Source organism: Saccopteryx bilineata, chromosome 8 (assembly GCF_036850765.1).
Source record: "Saccopteryx bilineata isolate mSacBil1 chromosome 8, mSacBil1_pri_phased_curated, whole genome shotgun sequence".
NCBI classification, from domain to species: Eukaryota; Metazoa; Chordata; class Mammalia; order Chiroptera; family Emballonuridae; genus Saccopteryx; species Saccopteryx bilineata.
The window spans coordinates 82572688-82588227 of NC_089497.1; the positions used below are offsets into that span (position 1 = coordinate 82572688).

General features: G+C 36.3%; 1 protein-coding gene across 1 annotated transcript in view; it reads right to left on the reverse strand.

The window, feature by feature from the left end:
- Positions 1–15540, reverse strand: part of NLGN1 (neuroligin 1) — a 999306-nt gene that overhangs the window by 891065 nt on the left and 92701 nt on the right. The gene's annotated exons all lie outside the window — the stretch shown is intronic.

The window sequence follows — 15540 nt, forward strand, 5'->3', positions numbered from 1 at the left end:
GTATTTGCTCATCAGTCAGTACAAGACTTGAATAAAGGAATGGCCCACCATTTTTTGGCTCCACTGTTTCTTTACCATCTGTGTGAATAGAATGGGAATCTGCATGTGAATGGCCATGATGGCAGCGGCCCCTGGTCTTATTTTGTAACACTTATTACTATGCCATGATATATTGCTTATATACTGTTTTTCTAAGTTTATGCCAAACTTCAAAGTTCTTAATAAATGAAGGTCTCTACATATTCTCATCTGTTTTACCACACATATCTGGACATCAAGGTGTTTGGAAAAATAACAGTAAGACTAAAAATATAATGAGGCAAACATCTAATAATTCTCTAGATTTTTAAAAAATACATAATTTATGGAATGTATGTTAGTTTTAAGAAAATTAAGAGTCATAATAGATTAACATATAATATTTTCTCACAGGTTAATAGTATGTGTTAAAAGTGAGAGCAGTATAGGTTACAAAATACCAAAAATAACTGCAAAGATTTGGGAAAAAATATTCTGAAAGGTTCAAAAAGCTGGCGAACTGGATAGTTATATCAAATAAAGCAAAGCCAAAGGCAATAAAAAATACTTTGAGAAACATTATTTAAAAAAGAGTATGAAGCAGTGAAAAGAATTTCAACTAAAACTAAAGAATAGTTTAAATATAATTATACACTAAGCAATGAACAAAAGAAATGTGATGAAATATAATGAGATAGTTACAAAGTAATTTAGACTCCATCATCAGAATTAAAACAAAAGAGAAGGCATTTTTTTAGGCTCAAATCAGATTCATGAGTAGAAAGGTGAGAAATTAAAGAACCAGCAGATTAACACTTTAAGTGACAATAACCAGCAGATTAACACCTTAATTCAATGTGTTCTCTGCTGATAAAAGAGATCAACACCAGCAGCTGTCAGTCAAAAGTGAAGTAAAGATGATGAGAATCTTAACTAATTTAGATCACTAAATATCTGGACATAACCCAACTAAGCTCACCTCTGGAATACTCTCACAAATAGCTTCTGTGTGTGATTGTAGTATCTGCTATTGTACAGCAGAGGATATTTCTTTCTTAAGTGAGTTTAGCTTCTGTTCCATTCTTTACCCACTGTCTCTTTTTTTTTTATCCAGGATGATAGCACATTGAACCCATCAGTGACCTTTATTTCTTCCCCCTCCCATGACACTCCTTAATAAGCAGAGCTAGTTTAGAATAAGTGGTAGGCACCAGGTCTCCATGGGATGTCATCTGGGCTTAACATCTCAGATACACCACTTATCAGCAAGTCGTTTCCCTTGTAGAATGCTGATTTCCCTCATTGACCAAATGGGGGAAATAATATGGACCTCATAGAGTTACTGCAAGAATTAAAGCTAACAGTGCAAGTAAAGCACCTACTGCATCTTGGCACACGGAGAGTGTTCAGTAAGTTAATTTTATTGTTAAAATTTGAGTCCAAATTGTGCTCTGCCATTAGAAGCTCTATGATGCAATTCCTGACAATACAATACCTACTTGATAGTAATGTTGTGAGGATTAAATAAGTTAAAATATGTAAAGTGCTTAAAATAATGTCAAGTAAAAAACACATTCAATGCATTATTATTACTGTTGTTGTTGCTACTACTATAACTATTACTACTACTGGATCAGAATTCCTAGGAGAGCTTGGAGGTTCTGAACACAACAAACACCTAATGCACAGGACTTGGTACATAATGTTTAGAAGTCAAATTTTCTGTGAAAGCAGATACATCTTGGAGGATCAAAAAAGGGGTCAAGAATTTGTAACCTTAAAAGTTACTGATGAACAAGAGACCAGACCAGAAGTACAGTGCTGATTCCAGGAACTTCCACCCTTTTTTAGAGTCACAGCCACATGGGTGTTCAATACTTGTAGGCACAGGGTGACCACAAGAAGGAGAACTGGGGTTTTACAGATGCAACTTGTAGGGATGAAAAGCGAATCCCCGGGGAGATCTCACAACATTCTCCATGTCGATCTCTGGCAGTCATACACAGGAGGACCATGACAGTCTTTACAAGTCATTACTTCAGTTTTGTGGTATAGTTCTTGCGGTTTCTGTTTTCTAACCATACTCCAGAAACAGACAGATATGGGTCTAATCTCAGCTCTGTTGTTTACCAGCTTTGTGATTTGACCACATTCTATAGTGTATCTGACGCTTCACTTATGAAATTCCTATCTCCCAGGATTGCTGTGAGGCTTGGGGATAGTATAACTTTCAGACACGCACACAAAAACCAGTTATGCTAAATAATGAAAGAAAATACTCCACTTACATAGAATCAAAATAACAAAGATCTAGGAGTAAATTAATATTAAATAAACAAGTTTTATATAAGGAACAATATTTAAAGCCTTTGAGAGACAAGAATAAACAAATAGAAGCAATGTTTTGCAAAGGAAGATACAAAATCATTAAGTAGTTAGTATTCTGTAAGTTAACCTATGGAAGTAATATGCTTTAATAAAAATCACAACAGAATTTTTAAAAAGTACACAGACTATTCTAAACACCACATAGAATAAATTTTTTCTAGCTAGTAATAAAAGCTTGCTAGAAAAAAAAAGTAATGAGAAAGAACTATATCTATTAGATACAAAAATATGTTATAAGGCTATAATAATTAAGATTATTTTTTTCTGCTGGAGAAGTAGAAAAAGAGAGGAATCAAACTGAATTCAATTAAAAACCTATAAATAAAACACATATGAAAATTTATCAAATGATCAGTGACCTATATTTTTAAAATGATATTTCAAGTCAGTAAAGATGATACAATAAGTAGTATTTTGTGACAATCTGAGAAAGTATGTGAAGAGAAGTTAAAAACAACTTTATATTTCATAACAAAATAAGTTCTGATGAATAAAGATTTAGATACATAAATATATTAATAAGTTAATTATTCAGATAATTTTTAAAATGTACTTTAGAATAAGAAATGACTTTCTGAATTACACAAAACTCAGAAGCAATAAAAGAAAAGCTGATAAATCTGACTACAGATAGTTGATTTTCCAAAGGGAGAAAAAAACTCCACGAACAAAGTCAGAAGATAACATTTATATGGGAAAATATTTTCAACTCATATCATACACACATATCATACCTTTGTGATATGTAACTATAGCTATATAACTAAATATATACATATATTAATTATTGATGTGGTTGAAAATACTTATTAAATTTAATTAATTGTTATATATAAATATATAATTTTGAAATAAATCATCAAAAGATCCACAGTCCACTAAGAAAATAATGAGCATAGTATATGAACTGTTTACCAAAAAGAAAAAATTAACTAAAAATGTCTCAGTCACATTTGCAGAAGTTTAATTAAAACTAAAATGAGATCTTTTTTTAACCTATTAGTATAGTATAAATAAGTTTGCCTGGCCACATACCACAGTAATGGCAGTGCCTGTAAAAATATTAAAGATGCAGCTGGTGAAAATAACCATACATCTTTCAATAAAGACAGCTTAGTAAGATCTTTTAAGCTTAAAAATATATGTTTCAGGGAAAGGGGGAGGGGGAGGGACACAAAGAAAACTAGATAGAAGATGACAGAGGACAATCTGACTTTGGGTGATGGGTATGCACATAATTGAAAGACAAGATAACCTGGACTTGTTGATCTTTGAATATATGTATCCTGATTTATTGATGTCACCCCATTAAAAAAATAAAATTATAAAAAAAAGACTCAACAGTTTTTTTCAGCTAATATATAAAAAAGCAATTTAAATAAATTTTAAAAATGTTGCCATTAACAAATTATTTCACTATAACTAGGAATCAACTGAAAAGTTCATTATCAAAATTTGTTTAATTTTTAAAAAAGCAAAGGTCAATTTATAGGCAGTATTTTTTACTTTTAATTCTATTCTTATAGCATATTAAGATAAAATTAAAATTTTAAATTAAGAAATAGGTCAGTCCCTATTTTAGAGATGAACAACTAGATGGGCAGATAGCTGCCATTTTGTATTGTTGATAGAGAATAATATGTGGTCAAAGAATTTATGCTATAAAAAAATTAATAACTGTTTCAAAATTATGCTGCTATTTACTGTCAGAGACTGTTTTATTTAAAACCTTTTGTTTCTTCTAGCCTGACGAGATGGTGGTTTTGTGGACAGAGCATAGACTTTGCAGGCTGAGGACTAAGGTTCAAAACTCTGAATTTGCAGGCTTGAGCATGGTTAGCAGCTTGAGCACAGGCTGGCTGGCTCAAGTGTGGAATTATAGACATGATGCCACCATCACTGGCTTGAGCCCTAAAGCTGCTGGCTTGACTTCAAGACCGTTGGCTTGAGCAAGGAGAAACTGGCTTGGCTGAAGCCCCCAGTCAACGCACATATGAGAGTAATTAATGAGCAACTAAGTTTCTGAAACATTGAGTTGATTGTTCTCATCTCTCTCTCTTCCTGTCTGTCCCAGTCTCTTTTATTCTCTTTCCTTCTCTCCCTCCCTCTCTCTCATGCTAGACAAAAAAAAAAAAAAAAAAAAAAAAGAATAAATGTCTAAGCTTGCCTATATGTCAGATATGTTTACCCTCTTCAATACACTAAATATTTCTCTTCAGGGGTTTAACATAAATTTTACATTAAAAAAGTTGATGGTTGTATTCATCTTGAAATCTATGTACTCTTTTTGATCAATGTTACCCTGTTAAGGTTAATTTTCTAAATAAAATTTAAAAATTAAAAAAAAATGTTTCCTTTCATTGATAGTATTTCTAATTTTAAAAATTTATTTTCTTTTTTATTTTTATTTTTATTTTTTATTTTTTTCATTTTTCCGAAGCTGGAAATGGGGGGGGGGAGCGGCAGTCAGACAGACTCCCGCATGCGCCCGACCAGGATCTACCCAGCATGCCCATCAGGGGGCGATGCTCTGCCCCTCTGGGGCTTCGCTCTGTTGCATCCAGAGCCATTCTAGTGCCTGAGGCAGATGCCACAGAGCCATCCTCAGCGCGTGGGCCATCTTTGCTCCAATGGAGCCTCAGCTGCGGGAGGGGAAGAGAGAGACAGAGAGGAAGGAGAGGGGGAGGGGTGGAGAAGCAGATGGGCGCTTCTCCTGTGTGCCCTGGCCGGGAATCGAATCCCGGACTCCTGCACGCCAGGCCAACACTCTACCACTGAGCCAACTGGCCAGGGCCAAAAAATTTATTTTCATATAAGCAAAATGATTCTGTATAGGGGTTGTTTGTTACTGCAGAAGAGAAAGCATAGTAATAATCTATCACTGTGGAACAGATTAAATAAAATACGGCACATCTATATAATGAAACTCTATGACAGTTCAAGAAGAACAAGTTATGCTTTATTACTGATGAGAAGATAGATAGATGATAGAAAGATAGATAGATAGATAGATAGATACAATAAATAATTGCAGGAGCAAAGTGCAGAAGAGAAAAGTATGTGTTATGCTGCTGACTCTATAAAATATATTTTTAAAGTCACATACATATAATCATACAGACGTTTAAGAATCTGTAGACTGTATATAGTAGTACAAAACAGTGGTCCCCAACTTTTTTGGGCCAGGGACCAGTTTAATGTCAGAAAATATTTTCATGGACTGGCCTTTAGGGTGGGATGGACAAATATATCATGTGACCAAGACAAGCATCAAGAGTGAGTCTTAGACGATGTAACAGAGGGAATCTGGTCATTTTTTAAAAATAAAACATCGTTCAGACTTAAAATATAAATAAAACAGAAATAATGTAAGTTATTTATTCTTTCTCTGTGGACTGGTACCAAATGGCCTACAAACCGGTACAGGTCTGCGGCCCGGGGGTTGGGGACCACTGCTATAAAAGGAAAGCCAATCACAGTGGTTGTCCCCAGGGTGAAAAAAGAATGTCTAGATGTCAGGAGACACAAGATACTACCTTTTCAATGTATTCTATAGTATACTTTTGAACTTCGTACCACAGGTATATTTTAGCACACAAAAATAAACAAAGAAAATTTTAAATATTTAAAGTAAGAGACATCTCTTCTATCGCATACTTTTCTTACAACTTCTCTCCTAAAAAGCATTCTTTTGCTGTTCCCCTTCTTTCCTTTCCTTCCAAACATCTTCAAAGGCAGCCTACCTTTCTATTTAAATATCAACAATCTTTGTGCAGAACTACAAAAGTACAGACATCCCTGTAATTATTATATTGGTTTCTGCCTGCTGTTTTAATTTTTATTCTGCCATTAAGAAAATATTTTTAACAACCTACTCCATGTCAAACACTGTGTTAGATTTCAAAGACACAATTGTGGGGAAAAAACAAACAAACAAGTCTGTGCTTTCATGGAGTTGGCAATCTAATAGTGGTGGAGACAACTAATCAAGCAGCACGAGAACAGTGTGGTAAGTCTCATGCCACAGAAAATACAGAACAGCTTAGAGAAGACATGCCTCACGCACACTCTGGATGTCCCTAAAGTGATTTCCAGAGAAAATGGCATTTAAGCTGTACAAGAAAGATGAGTAGAAGGGAATTGGTCATGAGAATGAGTTCCATTTAAGAAAAACAATCTGAGTGAATACTTAGGAGAACACATTGCCTTTTTTGAAAGAAGTTTAAAGTGGTTAAAACTTCAACAAGGTTGCCTGACCAGGCAGTGGCTCAGTGGATAGAGCATTGGGTTGGGACCTGGAGTACCCAGGTTCAAGATCCCGAGGTTGCCAGCTTGAGCACGGGCTCATCCGGTTTGAGCAAGGCTCACCAGCTTGAGCCCAAAGTCGCTGGCTCAAACAAGGGGTCACTCGGTCTGCTGTAGCTCCCCCCCCCCCGTCAAGGCACATATGAGAAATCAATCAATGAACAACTGAGGAACCGCAATGAAGAACTGATGCTTCTCATCTCTCTCCCTTCCTGTCTGTCTGTCCCTCTCTTTGAGTCTCTCTGTCTCTGTCACAAAAAAACAAACAAACAAACAAAAAAAAACTTCAACAAGGGCTTATAAAGAGTTTGAAAAAAATGGATATTTGAAAGTAGAAAGACTGGAGAAAGCCCAGTTAAGAGATAATGGCACCAATACATTCTATCATATAATAACATGGATTTGAAAAGGTGGGAATTTGAATGTATTAAAGAGATTCTGAAGAGTTCAAATACACAAGATTTGGTGATTGATTGGATGCTGGAGATGAGAAAGAAAGAGTTGGAATTATTCCAAATTTTTCTGCTAGAACAATATGGTATGGTGATTGATGTCATTAACTAGGATAAGGAAAACAGAAAAAGGATGAGAGTTATGGAGATTTTTGAATTCTGTACTCTACACATAGACTTCAGGGTGTCTGAAAGATTTCTCAATAAGGCTGCCCAGTAGGCCCTTGAATATGCTTGCATGTGGCTTTTGGAGACTGACCTAAGTTGGAGGTATAGATTTGGGAATCATTACTATAAAAGTTGAAATCTAAGCCATGGAATTGGACATGATTGCTCCAGGAAAGTGCACAAAAGGAGAAGAGAAGAAGCTTTAAAGTAATGTCATAAAGGGAACCATGGTTTTTGGTAGAAAAGAGAATGAAGTATCAGAAGCAGAGAAGAGAAGAAAGAAAAGTTAGAGAAGAAGGAAAATATAGTGTCACAGAGGCAAAGCAAGAGAATATTTAAAACAAATAAAGGGATTACTCTGTCAAATACAGTTAAGGAAATAAATGATAAGGACTAGCCCTGGACAGTTGGCTCAGTGGTAGAGTATCGGCCTGGCATATGATGTCCCGGGTTCAATTCTCAGTGTGAGGGCACACAGGAGAAGTCACCATCTGCTTCTCCACCCCTCCCTTTTCCTCTTCTCCCCCCCCCCCTTCCCCTCTCACAGCCATGGCTCGATTGTTTCAAGCATGTCAGCCTTGGGCACTGAGGATGACTCAGTGGAGCCTCCATCTCAGGCACTAAACATAGATTGGTTAAAAGCATGGCCCCAGATGGGCAGAGCATCAGCCCCAGATGGGGGTTGCTGGGTGGATCCTGGTTAGGGTACAAGCAGGAGTCAAGCAGGAGTCTGTCTCTGTATTTCCCCTGCTCTCACTTGGAAAAAAGATAAATAAATAATAAGGACTAAAATTTTGTTTATTGAATTAGAACCAACAATTTCATCAGTGAGTTATGTGTGCAGAATTTATAACCACATTTGGTGAAAGAATAAGTGAGAATGGCAAGAAGAGTTTGTCCCTTCTTTCTCCAACTAAACCTCCGTACTCTTACTTTACTCCTGCATTCCCTTCTCATTACTTCATTTAAGCATCACAACCTTACAGTGGAAAATTACATATAAGAGATAAAAGAGTCATACATAATGAAAAGGGGGTAACACTTCAAAAAGACATACAACTTTAAATGTGTATGTACATTTCTAATAACACAGTATCAAAATATGTGAGGCAAACGGATAAGCTAGTTCATCCAACAATAGCAGATGACAACTTTTCTTGAGATCACATTGAACATTAACTATGACAGATTATATTCTGTGCCATAAAACTTACCTTAAAATATTCAAATATTAGAAATCATACAATGTCTCCTCTCAAACCACAATGGAGTTAAATTGGAGATTAATAAGATAAAGATAACTAGAAAACCCAAACATGCTTGGAGATTAAGCAATACATTTCTAAATAACAAATAGCCCTAAGAAATTAAACTCAAGAGAAATTTTAAAAATTTTGAACTAAATAAATATAAAAATATAATTTATCAAAATTTTTGAAATGAAACAAAAGCAATGCTTAGAGGGAAATGTATAGCAATGAGTACACACATTTAAAAAGATTTAAAATCTAAAATTTGTCTTAAGAAGTAAAAAAGGAAGAACGACAAATTCAATAAGCAAAAGAACAGAAATAAAAATTAGAGCAAAAAAAAAAATTTTTTTTAATGTGAAGAAGAAATCAACAAACCCAAAAACTGGTTCTTTGGAAAAGTGAAAAATTAATAAGCTTCAAACATGGCTAACTGAAGGCCACTGACCACACCAAAAACTGACAAGATGTGGCCCAACAAGAACTCTCAATCACTGCTGGTGGAAATATGAAACTGTATAGACACTTTGCAAGACAGCTGGCAATTTCTTATAACTAAACACACTCTCCTCATATGATTCACAATTGTGCCCATTGGTTTTTACCCAAAGGAACTGAAAACTTCTGTCCACACAAAAACCTGCACATAGATGTTTACAACGGCTTTATTCAGACTTGCTAAAATTTGGAAGCAACTAAGATGACCTTCAGTAGGTGAATGGAAGAAAAATAAATTGCGGCACACCCAGCCAATGAGAAATGAGTTGTCAAGTCTTAAAAAGACATAGAGGAAAGTTAAATGCACATTACTAACTGAAAGAAGCTAACTTGAAAGGTTACATACTGTGAGATTCCAGCTACATGACATAGAAAATGGCAAAACTATGAGGACAATAAATAGATTAGTGGTTGAGGTAGGGAGGGAAGGATGAATAAGCAGAGCACAGAGAATTTTAAAAAATGAAAAGTTTTTGTTTGTTTGTTTGTTTTTTGTATTGTATTTTTCCGAAGTTGGAAATGGGGAGGCAGTCAGACAGACTCCCACATGTGCCTGACCAGGATCCACCCGGCATGCCCACCAGGAGGCGATGCTCTACCCATCTGGGGTGTCGCTCTGTTGCAACTAGGGCCATTCTAGCGCCTGAGGCAGAGGCCGCAGAGGCCACAGAGCCATCCCCAGCGCCCGGGCCAACTTTGCTCCAATGGAGCCTTGGCTGCGGGAGGGGAAGAGAGATATAGAGAGGAAGGAGTGGGGGAAGGGTGGAGAAGCAGATGGGCACTTCTCCTGTGTGCCCTGACAGGGAATCAAACCTGGGACTTTCACATGCCGGACTGACACTTTACTGCTGAGCCAAATGGCCAGGGCCAAAGTGAAATTATTTTGTATGATATTATAACGGTGCACACATGTCATTATACACATAGAATGTACAGCAGAGAGAGTGAACCCTAATGTAAAATACAGACATTGGGTAATAATGGTATGTTAGCAGGTTCATTGATTATAACAAAAGTACACTGTGGGATATTGATAGTAGGTGAGGCTTTGCATATGTAAGAACAGGAGTTATATTGGGATTCTCTGTTTTGTGTGGTCAACTTTGCTGTGAATCTAAAGCTGGTCTAAGAAAACAGTTTGCTCATTAATTAAAAAAAATAAAATCCAGCAAGAGAAATTATCCAATCACAGGTGTGACACCTTTTATTTAGTAAAAACATAGTGGTTTTAAGGAATAACTTAGTTTTTCTCTTCAATATATAATGATATGTTTAGATATAAGATGGTTGCATAAATCTATTATAAACTAGTAGAAGTGTAAAAATTTATTGATATTAACTCCATTAGAATTTTAAGCTTTCCCTTTATTTCCTTAGAACACACAGAAGTATATTTGTCCATGCTAGAATTGATACCTAGATTTAAAAGAATTTAGTAAGGGTAAATGCAAAAATTCTGTAAATTTATAACAATCTATCGTAAATCAGGTAGTGGTACCAATGAAAGTTTTATGCTTTGTCCTGGGTTTTTTGCACCTTTATTTCCAGACAAGAGCCACAGCATACATCGTACATATGATTTGTGAAAGGAAAGGCTCTCTGGGCTCTCTCTAGGGCCTTCTCATCTCCTGCCAGGCCAGTGAACAAGATGAGTTTCTTTTTATAATGACAAGGCACAGAGATAATTCATCAACTGGAGAGCGCAAACAATCCTTTATTCGGCAGAATGACAAAAGGTTATTTAGCTTCTGGCATCTACTATAGTTCTTGCAAGAACCAGACCCAAGAGCCAATATTATAATTAATAAATTTCTAACATTTGGGCAGTAAAACAATATTTTATGAATGTTAAACAATGCCAGTGCCAAATTTTCTTGTATTTATCTATCTGAAACTTTCACTATAGAGCCAAATATGCTGGTGTTCTGGTTATAAAATGGGGATAGTGATGACATAGTAAGAAGATATTACACAATTTGGGAAATCCATATTACTAAGTGTCATTTAATCAAATGGACAGTGATGATATCACCCACTGAACCTAAAGGGGAATAAGCCCTTGCCAAGAGTCGAGTATCAAGTTAAATGACACGTTAGTGATATCAATCATCACACTGAATAAGAAGCCAAGTTTAATGACTTAATTGGAGTCTCAGTTTCTCTAATTTTCCTCCACCAGCCTTATTCTACTGTTAGTGTCATACTTCCGGACTACATGGGCGAACTACATAGTTTGATCGAGTGCGGTGTAAGAATACACAGTACACAGTACAGTGTACAGTATGGTATATTTTTGTCCTTTACCTTTTTCTGTGGCTTAGTTATGTTTTTATGTTCTAGATTATGATTTTACAACTGTGTTAGGATAGCTAAGTGACTTAGGCTAGGGTGTGTTTTGACTTACACCAAAATTCGGGTTATGTCACTGTCTTAGGAAAGGAATTGTGTTGTAACCTGAGGACCTCTTATAGATGCAAATGGGGAAAAAAACATAACTTGTGATAAAATTGGCTATATTTAGTTGAATTAAAATAGATTTATAAAAGAGGTAATTTTCTTGAAGACATGAGATTTCCCTCTCTTGTTTAATTAATGTATCTGTATATGAGAGACAAACTTTACCGCACTTTGGTTGAAATTCGTCATTAACTCTTTATACAAAAGTTATAGTTTGGATAATATTATTAACTTTGAGATCAGTTTTAATAAACCTTTAATTTTCTGACAAAATAAAAAAATTCAACAATGAATAGTATTTACTAAAATGGGGTTTGCATACCCCAGGAAATTCAGAGACGATGCATAGACTTACAATAATACATTAGTATATTAATGTATTTATATGTTATAATAAGAACACATATTTGAATGTGTCACTTCAATCACATTTTACTAATGGAAGTGTGTGATCAAAAAAAGTTTGGAGATCAATGTTCTAGAGTGACAAGACTCAGGTATATAAACCAAGTGAAAGCTCTAAGGTATTTTATAAAAATCCATAAACTAAAAGTTGGAAGAAAAAAAAATCGTTCATTTATTTCTTCATTAATTCAAAAAATTTAGATCAACCATTTGCTATTACTAGTATTTGATTATTTCTGACTCTAGACAAACAGCAATTTATGTGGTTCAGCCCAAATGTTACTAAGTTATTTATATGCAAGGTGCATGTTATCTGTTGCAAGGAACACAAAGGTAGCTCTAACTCTGAAAAAAAACACATGTGGATTTATAAAATTTAAACAGAAATAAATTACTATGCTAAACTTTCACAATAGTAAGAAGAGCAAGAGAAAATGTTGAGAAATGGCTCTACTCCTGTGGGTGTAGTCATTTTCTTTACTGGATTTAGCCACATGACTTAACAATTTCCACTTTATTTTCTAGTACTAAAGATAATTAGAATTATGCCTATACCCAACACTTAGAATAGGGGCATTATTAAAGTGCCACTACCCCCAAATGGAACCACCTTGGTAACTGAGCTAATGAATAAGTGACAGTCTTAGACAAATACTGTAAAATACGGCTTTATGAAAACTTTTTCTCTTTTGATTTCTAAATATATCTAATAAGCCCATAAAATCCGCTGAACTTCTTACAGAAAAGTAAGCACACTAATAAATGTGTCTTTTCCTAAGCTTTTCAAAATATCTGTTGTACTTTTACTCAAAACAATCAAAAAACAATTTCCAATTCAGTTCATCAGTTTTATGCAAAGCAGCAAACACGGTGACAAGAAGGGGTAATTATGGAGTGCCGTCTGGATCTAGCAATGTGAGACTTCATGTGTCTGTGGACTAGATCAATTGCTTGAGAGTTAAACACAGTTACTGGGATGAAAGCTATTTTTATGTGAAGTAATTATCTAGCATTTACTTTAGTGTTAGTGATTCCTAGAAGAGCCCTTCATAGGAAGCTGCAGCCGTATCCTCTGACTTGACTTCATATTGCTCCTCAAAAAAAAGCAAATGTAACATGGATACTCAAAAAGATTTTCACCTGTCCCAAATTTTAGATTTTCAATTTTTTTGTCCGGGCCAGATAGCTCTATTGGTTGGAGCATCAGCCCAAAGCACAGAGGTAGCTTGTTCGATCCCTGGTCAGGGCACATACAGGAATAAACTGATGTCCCTGTCTCTGTCTGTCTCTCTCTCTCTCTCTCTCTCTCTCTCTCTCTCTCTTCCTCTCTGGCTGAAATCAATAAATAAAATTTTTTTAAAATTAAAAACTATATGGTCTATATTTATAAAAAAAAAATTTAGCCTGACCGGGTGGTGGTACAGTGGATAGACTGTCGGACTGGGATGCAGAGGACCCAGGTTCGAGACCCCAAGGTTATCAGCTTGAGCGCGGGCTCACCTGGTTTGAGCAAGGCTCACCAGCTTGGACCCAAGGTTGCTGGCTCGAGCAAGGGGTTATTTGGTCTGCTGAAGGCCCATGGTCAAGACACATATAAGAAAGCAATCAATGAACAACTAAGGTGTCGCAATGAAAAACTGATGATTGATGCTTCTCATCTCTCTCCGTTCCTGTCTGTCTGTCCCTATCTATCCCTCTCTCTGGCTCTCTCCCTGTCTCTGTAAAAAAAAAAAAAAAAATTAATTTAATTTTCTTATCTATCATACTTGAATAAGATAACTCTCTAGTAACAATCCATATAATTCATAAGTTGTTAATTGAAAGCTAAGTCCAGCAACCCAAACTCCCATCTCTTCTGCACGGTGTCTGCTCATGAAATACAGTCATATTCCTCTCCACTCCCGATTTCATTCTGCCCCTCTCTACAATTGCCACAGTTCTCATTTACCTCTGCTCTGTGTGAATTAGCTGTCTGTATATCTCTTTACCCAGTAGGTTAGGAGATAGTGCCAGTTCATACCTTATTCATTTCTACCACTTCATAGAATTTAACAAAACTTTTTACAGATTTGCTATGTAGTAGATGTTTGTTAAATAAAATTGTGAAACACTGATAAAGAAATAAACAGCTTAAAACAAATAATTGCAGAAACAAACACACACACACACAAACAAATGAATGGAAACTCTCCTTCACATAGAGGCACAAAATAAACCCTAGCAGAGAATGACAATTAAATAACATCCATAATTATACTGCAGCAAACATAAAAGCTGTTAAGTCTGCTTCACATTTTGACCCCTTCAGTGAAGAACTGACCTCGCTACAATGCTCCATGTGTAAATTCTTACCACAGCCCAGTGCGGTTCTATCAGATCCTAACCTGGGCACTGACACTTAGTTCCATGTGCTGATCTCCTTCCCATCAGGGGTCATTTGAACATTGAACTTAGGCATGTCCCACAGTCTTTTTGAAACAATCCATTCTCCTAAGGTTAACTTGTTGATGAAAAATACATCAACACAATCAATTCATGAGTTTAGAATAAAAAAATTATACAATAGTACTTTTAAATATTCAAAAAGTGTACTATATAAATCTTATTTTTTATACTAGGTATAATTTCTAATCTTCACAAATTTATTCAATACTTAAAATTTTTAGAACTGCTGCTACATAGCTATGATGTTTAGTTAGACATTCTTTTTTATAATATTTATTTTATTGACTTTAAAGAGAGATTAGGAGAGAGCAAGAGAGAGACAAGAACATGGATCTGTTTCTGTATGTGCCCTGACAGGGGACCGAACCGGCAACCTCTGGCTTCAGGACGACGCTCTAACCAACCGAGCTATCCAGCCAGGGCATAGTTAGACATTTTGATGTTGCTGTGAGTGAAAGGAAAATAGGAAAAAATCATAAATATAAAAATATTATTTATAATTTAAATAGTTTCTCTTTCTTATTTTGACTTTTTGATTTTAGCAAGAGAGTAAAGGAGTTACAGAGAAAGAAAGAACATCCATTTGTTTCTGTATGTGCCCTGATTAGGGATCAAACCAGTAACCTCCGGGCCCTGGCCGGTTGGCTCGGCGGTGGAGCGTCGGCCTGGCGTGCGAGGGACCCGGGTTCGATTCCTGGCCAGGGCACATAGGAGAGGCGCCCATTTGCTTCTCCACCCCCCCCCCCCTCCCTCTCCTTCCTCTCTGTCTCTCTCTTCCCCTCCTGCAGCTGGGGCTCCATTGGAGCGGGGATGGCCCGGGCGCTGGGGATGGCTCCTTGGCTGCTGCCCCAGGCACTGGAGTGGCTCTGGTCTCGGCAGGGCGACGCCCCGGAGGGGCAGAGCATCGCCCCTGGTGGGCGTGCCGGGTGGATCCCGGTCGGGCGCATGCGGGAGTCTGTCTGACTGTCTCTCCCCGTTTCCAGCTTAAAAAAAAAAAATACAAAAAAAAAAAAACCCCAAAAACCCCAGTAACCTTCGTGCTTCAGGATGATGCTCTAACCAACCAAGTTATCTGGCCAAGGCATTAAATACAGTTTTGATAGAAAAATTTTGGACTGAAAAAAACAACAAGAAATAAAGACAGGGTAATAGCA